Source organism: Cupressus sempervirens, chromosome 11, assembly GCF_028749045.1.
Source record: "Cupressus sempervirens isolate cs-2001-9-10 chromosome 11, ASM2874904v1, whole genome shotgun sequence".
Classification (NCBI taxonomy): domain Eukaryota; kingdom Viridiplantae; phylum Streptophyta; class Pinopsida; order Cupressales; family Cupressaceae; genus Cupressus; species Cupressus sempervirens.
The window spans coordinates 162297572-162309004 of record NC_143128.1 but is presented as its reverse complement, the minus strand read 5'-3'; the positions used below and the strand labels follow the sequence as shown (position 1 = coordinate 162309004).

General features: G+C 31.9%; 1 pseudogene; it reads left to right on the top strand.

Annotated features, from left to right (window-relative positions):
* The first annotated feature begins 877 nt into the window (after positions 1-877).
* On the top strand, positions 878-1617 carry LOC149528695 (short-chain dehydrogenase reductase 3b-like; annotated as a pseudogene).
* The last annotated feature ends 9816 nt before the right edge of the window (positions 1618-11433 follow it).

Here is an 11433-nt window from a genome sequence, read left to right as displayed (position 1 = left end):
CATTAGAATCAGATTATTGAGTGAATATATATTAGCTCACTAACATTGTTTTTATGCAGGAGAATACTATAATTATGAAAAGGTAGTGAAAGACCAATTTTAGAAGGATGCTATATAATTGGACCAAACATTAAATTAAAAGGTTTAAAATCAAACATTAAGTCTAAGTTCTAACTCTCACAAATGAACATTATTTATTTATTGTTTATTTATCGTATATATATTCCTCTTACTCAATAAAATTATATCTAATTCTATAGATTTTTGTAAACTCTGAACGAAGACATTATTTCTATTTCCTCACAAAACATTCTTTAACATAAGTTTGAATTTTAATACATACGAGTACAATCTAGAAACATATCATCCCCTCAAATTGTATTCAACTAATTCATCACACCATATATTCTCATTTTGGACCAAAATTGGAATAGATTTATTCCAATTTTCCTATTCCCGTTTCCCTATTCCAGGTTAATTCCAGCAAACAAACGGGGCCTCAATAAGAGAGGCGGAAGTATAACATTGTACTCAGCCAAAGAAAAATAAATAAAAATATTATTAATGAAAATATGTTCCAAAAAATGGAAATTACGAAGATTACTGATATCATAAAATGATTTATTCCATTTTTTGGTGCAGGGAAAATGCTAGCACTCGGGTCGTCGACATCAGCTACCTTGTAATGTGTGACTGCATTGCTGGCGTAGATATCAATGCGACTTTGGTGTTGACAGATGAAGGCAGCTCGATTCGGCCACACATTGTCTTTTCACCGGATAAACACCCAGAAAAAATCAAGAGCATTAACCCATCTAAATCAAAAGCACCCTTATAATAGCGATTCATGATTGAGAGAGTTTCAGCAGTTTCAAACATGGCGAGCAAGAGACTAGAAGGCAAGGTAGCCATAGTCACAGGCGCAGCCAGTGGTATTGGCGAAGCCACTGCCCGCCTTCTGGCGGGCCAACAAGTCGCAGACTCCATCGGTGAGGCTGCCACTTATGTCCACTGTGATGTTACCGTAGAGGCAGATGTTGCCTCTGCGGTGCAGTTAGCAATAGATAAGTATGGTCGGCTCGATGTCATGCACAGCAATGCTGGCTGCCTTGGCAAGCAGTGCAGCCTGTTGGACATGGACCTCGAAGAGTTCGACCGCATCATGGCCATCAATGTGAGAGGTGCAGTGGCGGCCATCAAGCATGCTGCCAAGGCTATGGTGCAGACAGAGGTACATGGCTCTATAGTCTGCACTGCTAGCACTACGGCACTGGACCGCATGCGTATACTACTTCCAAGAGCACAATAGTAGGGCTCGCACAGAGCGCAGCTAGTGAGCTCGGGAAGTTTGGTATACGTGTCAATTGTATCTCACCCTTCGCAGTGACAACACCCATGCTGAAGACAACATGGGCGGAGTTTGGGTTGGACCCGGACAATGCAGAGGCAGAGAGTAGTGCCTTGGGGAATTTAAAAGGAAAGGTTTTGAAGGACAAGGACGTGGCCAATGCCGTGCTATTTCTGGCTTCAGAGGAGGCGGCTTATGTGAGTGGAAATAATCGTGTAGTGGATGGAGGGTTCACCATGGTTAATCATAGTTTTTCAATTTATAAATGAGTTCTCTCAATAATTTTGGCTCAATCAACACATTCTAAGTCTTGGCTTGTTTGAAGGCCCATCTAAAACAACACTAATACATAAGGCCCTATAGGTGTTTTAAGTTTGTTATTCTAAGTAGCATCCTCCTTTCTAATGTACTAGAGAGTGGGACATACACATTATATACTTCGATCTTTTTTGAGTTTTGGTATTTGTTTGCATGATGTAAAGGATTATTATCAAATTATATTCTTTGATTAGTTCAATTTAAACATTTTTAAATTGACTACGATGAAGATGAATTTTGACTTATTTTGTTGTATGTTTTGATTAAGTAAAAATAGGTTTTAAAGGACCTGAAACTTTGTACAAAAAACATAAGTCTAAAAGGATAAGCAAAAAGCTAACAACAGAGTATAAAAGCACAGATCAACAAAAGATAGGCCTCCAAGAAGAACAAACAGAAGGCCAACCAAAAATCAACATGTAAACGATAGCCAAAAGACAACAAAAGACCAACACCCAACCAACTAAATAGTCTTTGTTAGGTCAGCAGCCTGGTCAGCGAAAATATGCATATTCTCTGTAGTGGTCTTCCCCTCTTCCATCTTGTTCACTTCCTTATTCTTCTTTAAGTGAGCTCGAGTGTGTTTACTAGGACCCTGGTTCTCTACCACTGAAGGGGAATCTTGTTCTTTGTCATGCTCAAAATTTTTCAGAAGATAGCCCACCTTATCAGCCATAGCCTTTAGAGATTTGATGTTATTATCTGTCATTTGCTTGATCATCTTTTCAATATTGTTTAGTTTGGCTTCCAATCTAATAACCTTCCCCTGATTATCACTATTGGCCTTCTCCAACACCTTATTTTTAACTTTAAGCTGTGGAATCTTGTGAATGAGATTTTTAACCTTTTTAGCATTTCCAATTACCTCTAAGAGCCGGTCAATATGTTGTCCTAAGGTACGCTCTCCTCTAGCTAGTTTACTAACCTGCTCCACTTCCTTACCAATAAACTACATTTGTTGTTCGAGGATGCCAATCTCCTCCAGAATGGTCCCAAGGTTTCTTGACATACCTTTGGAAGAACCAATCACACCCTCTATTTTAACATTAGAATCTGGATTTTGCTCCTAATCCCCCTCATCCTCTTTCTCCAGCTCCACATTCTTCAAAGCCCTTGAAGCCTCAAAGATACTTATTTTGTTGTATATTATGTGAATGTCTAAAGATAAATTTGAGAATTGATATACAAAAATTAAGGCATTTCAAGATTATTTTATTTATTTTATTGGCAATGTAACAATTAAATGTTTTGTAACTTATTTTTTAATTATATTCTTATATTGTTAAGTATTTCTTCATTTTGTTTGATCAATTAAGAATATGCAATAGATAAGTCATATGGTAACATATTTTTGTGATAAAATTGTGCACTTTCTAAATATCTTATGATTTTATGGTAGATTGTTTTTATGTTATATGAAAAATTAGATTTCTAATATTTGATAGAGTTTGAGATCTTTATAATAAATAAAAAAATTGGAAGGCATTTATTTAAGAGATTCACTAATATATGTTGCTAAAAATAATACACTATGGAGGATATAAACTAAAATAGATGTTAAACATGGTATTAAGGTAGAACTTCTATGATTACATTTTTTGGAACCAAAATCTTGTGTCCAAGTTCAAATAGATGACACCTTAAATATGTCCAAAAAATACAAAATGTCAAGCATTTAAAACATTCTTTGAAGTAGAATTTGGTTTGTATACTTAGGAACCAACTATACCATTTTTTGTCATATTAAAGAATGATAAATTTTTGATAAATTTGTATTAACACAAGTGTTGAAGGTATATTTAATGAGGCAATTTATGGTTGCTTTAGAGGAGGAAACTTAATAAACATTAACTCTGTTTTTCAATCCATCTTACATTTTTAATGCATTTATTTTGTTTTACAATAATTCTTAAACAAATTTTTTACTATGGCAACAAGGATTAGAGTGGTAAATTATTTGACCACCAGACTTAAGATAGAGTCAACTAGTCAAATTAGATGTCAATATAGTTATTTTTGGACCAAAGATGTATGATTTTGGAATAGGTACACTAAGTCTACATGTATTCAAAATTTCTTTTCTTATTATTTTCTAATTTATTTGGGATGTTCAGTTTTTGATTTAAAATTTAAATATACATTTATAAGTAAGACTATAGAAGTTATTAAAAAATTAAATATTTCACCTCGCATTGACCTACATGTTAAATATAACACATTCAATTGCATTATATGTCAAACTTGACCAAGAAAAGTATACTACAAGTACAAAATAAACTATGCTCACAAAGTGGAAATAAAACACAGACATTTCCAACATTAACTTATGAAAAGAGACATATGAGGTATCAACTTTTAACTTTTTCAACAATATAATAAAATAAAATAACACAAGTATTAAAGCTACAATTTCATAAGAAGTGTAGTGCCTGCTCTTAGGTCGCATTTTTGTTGTCAATGTCAAGCTCTTTTAGAGCTAGTTTTATGTTGATGGTTAGCAACATTCTTTTGAGATTATCAGATATTGTGCTATGGATTATGTTTATTATGTGATGAGATCACTTAGACTTTATATTTCATGTATGCATGATGATTTTTACATTGCTTTCAGTTATTAATGATGATTAGTTAGATGGTTTATTATCATATGTGTTTTATTATGGATACTTACCCCATACTTGCATGTGTATGGTGTGCGTGTTTGCTTTGCGTGTTTGCTTTTGTATGGCGTGTTTGATGTGGTTAAGGAAGGGAGTTGTAGTCACCTGCTAGTCGAGATCTACACGATGCACCACATCCTGCCATTGCCTGTTTAGTTTAGTATATATTGTGCTTGTACATGCATGGTTTTTATGCAGGTTGCAGGTACCGGGTATCGACTTCCCTGAATTGCCAGGATGAGCGTACCCTATCACATCATCTCAATGATAAGAGAGGGGAGATAAATTCTCAAGTCCAAATCCCAACCCTTTTTAAGCCATTTGTTCTAATTGGAAAATTAGGACAAGTATCTGAGTTGAGTACCCTTCGAATACGTTGGATAATGTAATTCGTGATATAAACCCTTGGTTTGATTTTGTATGTATTTTGGCTATGATGGGTTTTCATATTTTTACCTTATGAGTCTTTGAATTATTTTCTATTAATTAAGCTTAATTAAAATATTTAATTAATGGTTTAATTTAAATGGAAAATTAATATGATATTTTAATATTTATTTTATTTAATTAATTGGGAAATTAATTAAATAAAATAATTAAATTTGAAGATAAAAGTTAAAAGTTTAAATTTGGAATGCGACAATATTTATTTTAATAATAATATATTTGGAGTTCATTTTTAATAAATGACTAAATAATATTATTATTAAAGCTAATAAATATTTTAGCAATTAAGTTTTGGAAAAAGAAATTTAAAAGTGGAAATAATATTTTAAATTATTAAAAGATTCTAAATCTCATGTGATTAAAATATAAATATATTAAGATTGAAAAGTGGAATTATAAAAGTTAGTGCATGAGATTTAATAAATAAATAAATTAAATTGGGAAGAGTAAAAGTAAATATTAAATTAATTAATGTGTATTATTTTAATATTTGCTCACATAGGAGTTGGCAAATTCTCGAGAGTTGTCATGTAGATAACACTGGAGTTTGCACTCTAAGAATGCATAAGTTGTCTACACTTAGAAGTTAGCATTTTATTTGAGCACATGGTGTCTACAACCTTAAGACTCATCTAGAAGGTTGGAGAAGGCTCATGCTTGGTTGTCATGCTTATCTTCTAGTTGTCTCTAGAGACACTCTAGATGCATCTTAGAGGCCTTTAAATAGAGGCTCTTCTAGTGTGCTTGGACAAGCTGAAGTAGAAGTTGAACGGAAGCTTCAAGCTTACATGCATTGGAGAGGCTCATATGCTCATATGTTCTATATGCTTCTATGCTCCTTCTAGCACTTTTAGTCACTTGGAGATTCTCGGTTGGCTTGGTTCTTGGAAGGATTGCGAATGATGGAGAAGGAAAGGATTTTCTATGGACTTCTGAGGCATGGCAAAATTAGCATCAGTGTCTAGGTGCACTCGTGATAATCGCATATTTCTTCTTGCACTATTTCTCTTCCTGTCTTCATCATGTTTGTTTTATGTGTCTGAGTACTCTTGTGATTGAATCTACAATTAAACTGGAATCTAGATGTTTTGTTGGTTGAGAAGAAAACATTAGAAAACCCTAGATCCAATTAAGGAAGAAATTAGATCTGAATCGGGTTTGGGTTCGAATTTATATTGTGAATTAGATAGAGAAGATTTGGAATTAGAATGGAAATTCTAAGTTGAAAATTTGAATGGTTAGATGTAGCCTTTCTATCAAATTAAAAAAATAGATTTGAAAAGGGTTTCTAAATCTATAGTCAAACCTATTAGAGAAATTATTGGATGAATTTAGAGCACAAATATTTTATAAGAAATTATTAAAGGTTGAAAATTTTTTTTGTGTATATGTTTATATATCTCCATGTACATGTATATATGTTATATTTTAGTACAAAACTCTGCGTATATATATACACACACACACACATATATATACATATATATTTATATATATATATATATACATACATATGTACACACACACACACACACACACACACACACACACACACACACACACACACACACACACACACACACACACACACACACACACACACACACACACACACATATATATTAATGGAGAAGTTGAATATTTAAAAGCGCAACAAAGAAGCTTACAAAAATTCGAATCACACACGATTAACATTTTTGAAAAAATGTTATAAAATATACCTTTGGGGTGGATATTTAACCCCGACCCCCACCTATCTTCGTGGTTTAATGACCGGCGTCTCCTGTACCCGATGTCGCAAGTACTGCGACTGCCGTCGTAGGCCCTGCGACAGGGGCAGGGCCGCACGGTCCTTTTTAAAAAGCGCCGCCAAGTGATTATAATCACTTAAAAATTGCCTCTCTTTTTATATATCGCAGGTACGGATTGTGGTCATCATAATCATCGGTACATGCAAGGGGTGGCCGTTTAGTATAAATTTGTAATAAGTGGTATGCATTATTTGATTGAAGTTGATATATGATATTGACATTATGTTTATTTAAAACATATATGTTATTATAATATATAGATTTTGATAATAGTTTTAATTAATAATAATTAGTAATATATTAATATTTGTGCATTATTAACAATAAGATTTACTTGTGTGTGTGTGTGTATTAGTTATAAATAATTAATTTGTTTAAAATGATTGGCCTTGATGAATCATTCTTTAAAAAAAAAAAAAAAATGATAATAATAAATGATCTAAAAGTATTAACAATAGCTTGTCAATTAAAAAGATATTAACTTAATTAAACTTAGTTTAATTAAGGTTAATCATTAGAGAGTGTGATAAATCAAAGGGTTAGAATTATGCAATTATTGTTTTGACAACATTGGATTCATTATAATTGCTAGTTGATTTTTGGAGAGCAATGGATATTTTATTTGTTGGAAATCGAATTAAATGGGAACTAATTCAATGATTTAAATAAGTAAATAATTATCTTTTGACCACTTTAGAAAATTGTTTTAAATGGAGGGATAATTCTATATTGACTTGAAAATTAAACATAGAATTTTATACACTTGGAATACACTTGAAACAAAATCAAAACCTCAATTGATTCAACTGTACATACGAAATAATTATAGGCGGAAGAGATATTGGGTTCATTTAATTTATTAATTTGAATATTAAGGGATTAGAAGATGGTTGATTTTAATATTAACGCATATTAAATATGATTTAATATATGTATTAAATAGTCAAGAGATGGTAATTTATATTGAGACTTAAATGATTTTTGGTTAAGATTTAATTGGCAAGGAGTCATTACAAGTATTAATAGATTTGGAGTATAGTAGAATTTAATCAACTGATATTTATTGAGTTGCTAATATAGTTACGCTACTAATTAAGTCATGTGATAGTATCTTAATCGAAATGACTATCGATAAAATGAATTTGTTAAGGAAATAATTCGTATTTAGAGTGACGAATGTGATCATTATAGATTTATTGATAAGATTCTCAATATAGCTTGTTATTAACTATTAACAAGTTATTATTATTGAACTATTAATATGATTATTCGTGTATTGAATTATAGTTGACTTTCGACTTACAAAATTATAGTTAGTTATTAGTCAACTTATATTAATTGGAACATTGCCATGGATATGTAATTATTAATTAAATTAATTAGAGATAATTAGATTTAATTAATAATTAAGTTGTGTAACAAAGTTTTAATCGATATGATAATAACAATTCTTTTGGTGGAGTTGTTAAGTATCGAAGTTGAATCTAATGACTTGAACAATGACCTTAAACATTTTAATGGTGAGACTTAGTAATATTTAATTAAGAACTATTAAAATTTTGAAAGGTCATGGATTGTGTACTTATGTTAATTGATTGATTTAATTGATCATTTTAATTAAGTTATAATCTTCTTATTCGAGGATTGATAATTGGCTCTCTCATTATTTAACAAATAATGATTCTTTGATTTCGTTGAAAGTTGAAGTAACAATAAGAAGAGTTAATCAATTAGAATATGGATCTTAGTTAAATAAAGAGAACAATTTAATTAAAGGTAAATGATGATCAATTTAATGAGTAAATAATTATCCTTAAGTTATTCTTAGGATAATGCTATCGGGGAACAATTGGGTTGACTTGTAGGGCAAATGATGAAACTTAGACATTTGAAGTATACTTGAAAATGGAAATTGAAACCCCTACACTTGAAAATGAAAAAAAGAAACTCTACACATTACTCAACTATGAGATTTTAGTAAACCAAAACATGTGTTTGCATCGTGTATTCTATATGCTTCTTGTTTTGGGTTTTTGGGTTGACTAGTGTTGACCAGTCCTAGGTTGTTACCAGAGGCTTGGGGGTTATGAGATGTGTTGGCATGTTGATCTTATTTGGTCTCGATCTTTATAAGCCCAACCATGGTTATGTGATTGTATGCTCTATGAAATGTTTGTATTTGTTCATCAGTCTTCATGTGTGAAGCTGAGATGTATATGTATTTGAGACACTTGAGCTAACCATATTTTTGAGTCATCGATCAGTTATCCTTGGTTTATTTTCTAGTCACCATGATGGGGCTAAAATGTGGATTTATTTATTGATGATGTCATGCTGTGACATGTTTTGACTCAACCATTTTGGAGTCTTTGATCAGTATGATTTTGAGATATTATTGGTTGCTTGTTGAAAACCAATGGATGTGATGATATATTTTGGTTATTGAGAACCAATGGATACTTATGATTATCAGTGATGCCTTCAGTTGCCAATAGAGAATTGTTGTGGTCATGATTTTATATGGATGTTGCTCATGGAGATTTGATGCTTTTATGCATATTTGATGATTTTATCATGGATATTTGATGATTCTTATTGTGGATATTTGATGATTCTTTTTATGGATTATCTTTTGGATTTCTTTACAGTCGCTTGTACAGGACTGTGGTGATTTTATGATCCCATGAGCATTAGGGTAGGTAATCTACTTGTAGTGTCGGGAAGTGGCTTGCAATGGGGGCCGGGGCCCTAAGTGGCTGTCAGGATAACTCATTGTAAGTTTGGTTAATAAGTGATAACATTTACACACTAAATGGGGATTAAATGAACCTAAAAAGATAATTGTTTTGGATGTTCTCGCCCATGCCTTGAGTGCTTGTACAGGCTAGGATGGGAGTAGTGAGAACGCATGGTTGCGACCTTGCATTCCATAGTATGCCTCGTCAGTATGAGAGGATACTAGTGGCCGCATGAGATCTGTATGGACCCATGGAGTTTAGCAAACTGCCAAGGTAACTTGTACGAGATAAATGCGATGACACTTTCCCGCTTGCAGAGTAGGTTTCCTACATGTCATTGTGTGCCTCTGGGAATTAGATGTCAGATTTTGTGTGATGGAACCTTTGAGTTAATATATTTTTAAGTTTCCTGATCTTTAAGAGATTTATGCTTTGTGGTTTGATATCCTGTTTGGGACTTGAGACTATCTCCTCAGCACGGTGGGAGTGGACCACTTAGGTTCCACGCGGTTGGGTGGTAGTGTTTATCACTCTTATCATTTGAGATCCATTGAGACACCGTGGCTGGAGTATTCTTGGTTGGTATTTATCTTCATTCTGTTCTTGGATCATTATGGTAAATGATATACCTTATGATGGATGTATTTGTTGGTATGTTTCTTATATTGATGGTTTGCATATGTTAGATGATGATATCTTATGCTTTACTTTTCATGTTAGTAGGATGTTTTTAGGAGTGACATTCCTACTATGTTTATAGCCGATGATCTCTTCGGTGCTTTGGAATGTTACACATGGAGGGATGGCTAGGATCCATGATGGTTTAATGATGCTATTAACGGTTGGGAGGAACCGTGCACTTAGTTATTTATGTTTGTGATATATGGTTATCTTTTAAGATGGAAGTTTATATCTTTATGATGATGATGTATCATGTATGGTATATGGTTTCATTATGTTATTGCATCATGGATTAATATTGGATGATGATGTACTTTGTTTGTATGGATGTTTATTCTTTTAAGCTTTTCATACCTTGTAACATGTATAGTGGATGTTTGAGCAATCTAAAATGTACACTTGTATATTATTTAAGTACATTGGATGCATCATTGTTATTTCATTGTTAAGGATGTGATGTTAGATGAATGGTTATGATTAGAAGTAATTCAACGTTAAGGGATCTTTGAAGAATGTATCTTTTATGTTATTTTATTTCTAGTTGGATGTTACTATTGCTTCTGCAAGTGTTGTGTATGGTTTTACTTTCATGTTTAAAAAAAAAAATTGTTTGGTAAACTTAGTGAAATTCTTTGGATCCCTTGGCGGGGCATTACAAGAAGCGATAACTCTATTTTTCAGTTCATCTTAAATTTTTAGTGCTTTAATTTTTTGTAACAATATATTCTTAAAACAATTTTGTACTATAGTGGCAAGGGTTAGAATTGTATGTTATATAATAACTAGACTTAAGATGGAGCCAATTAGTTAAATTAGATGTCAATATAGCTAATTGTTTTTGGCTACTAACTAGGGAATGATCTCAAATATGTTGAGATACACATTGACCCAAGAAGTACAATTTTGGAATAGGTGCACTAGACTATGTATTTGAAATCAATTTGCTTATTATTTTCCAATTTATTTTTCTATATAAAACTTTAGTATTTTTTCACATTTACAAATAAGACTAAAGAAATCATTAAAATTTTAAATATTTTGTCTAGCATTGACCTACATGTTAAATATAACACATATAAGATTGCATTATGTTAAACTTGAACAAAAAAAGCATAATACAAGTGCAAAAGCATAATACATGTCCACAATGTGAAAATAAAACACAAACATTTCCAACCTAAACTTGATAAAAAGAGAGATATGAGATATCAACTATTTAATCTTTTCAACAATATAATAAACTAGACTAACACTTTGAAATCAATAATGAGAAAATAAGAATAAAAGTAGAGATAGCAGAGGAGATACAAATATATTTTGGGAAAATATTACATATAAAAACTTGTCTTTCAAAGCACCTAACTAGTGTTTTTCAAGAAATAATATGATCATAAAATAATTTTGACCTTATAAACTTAGCATGGAGGATC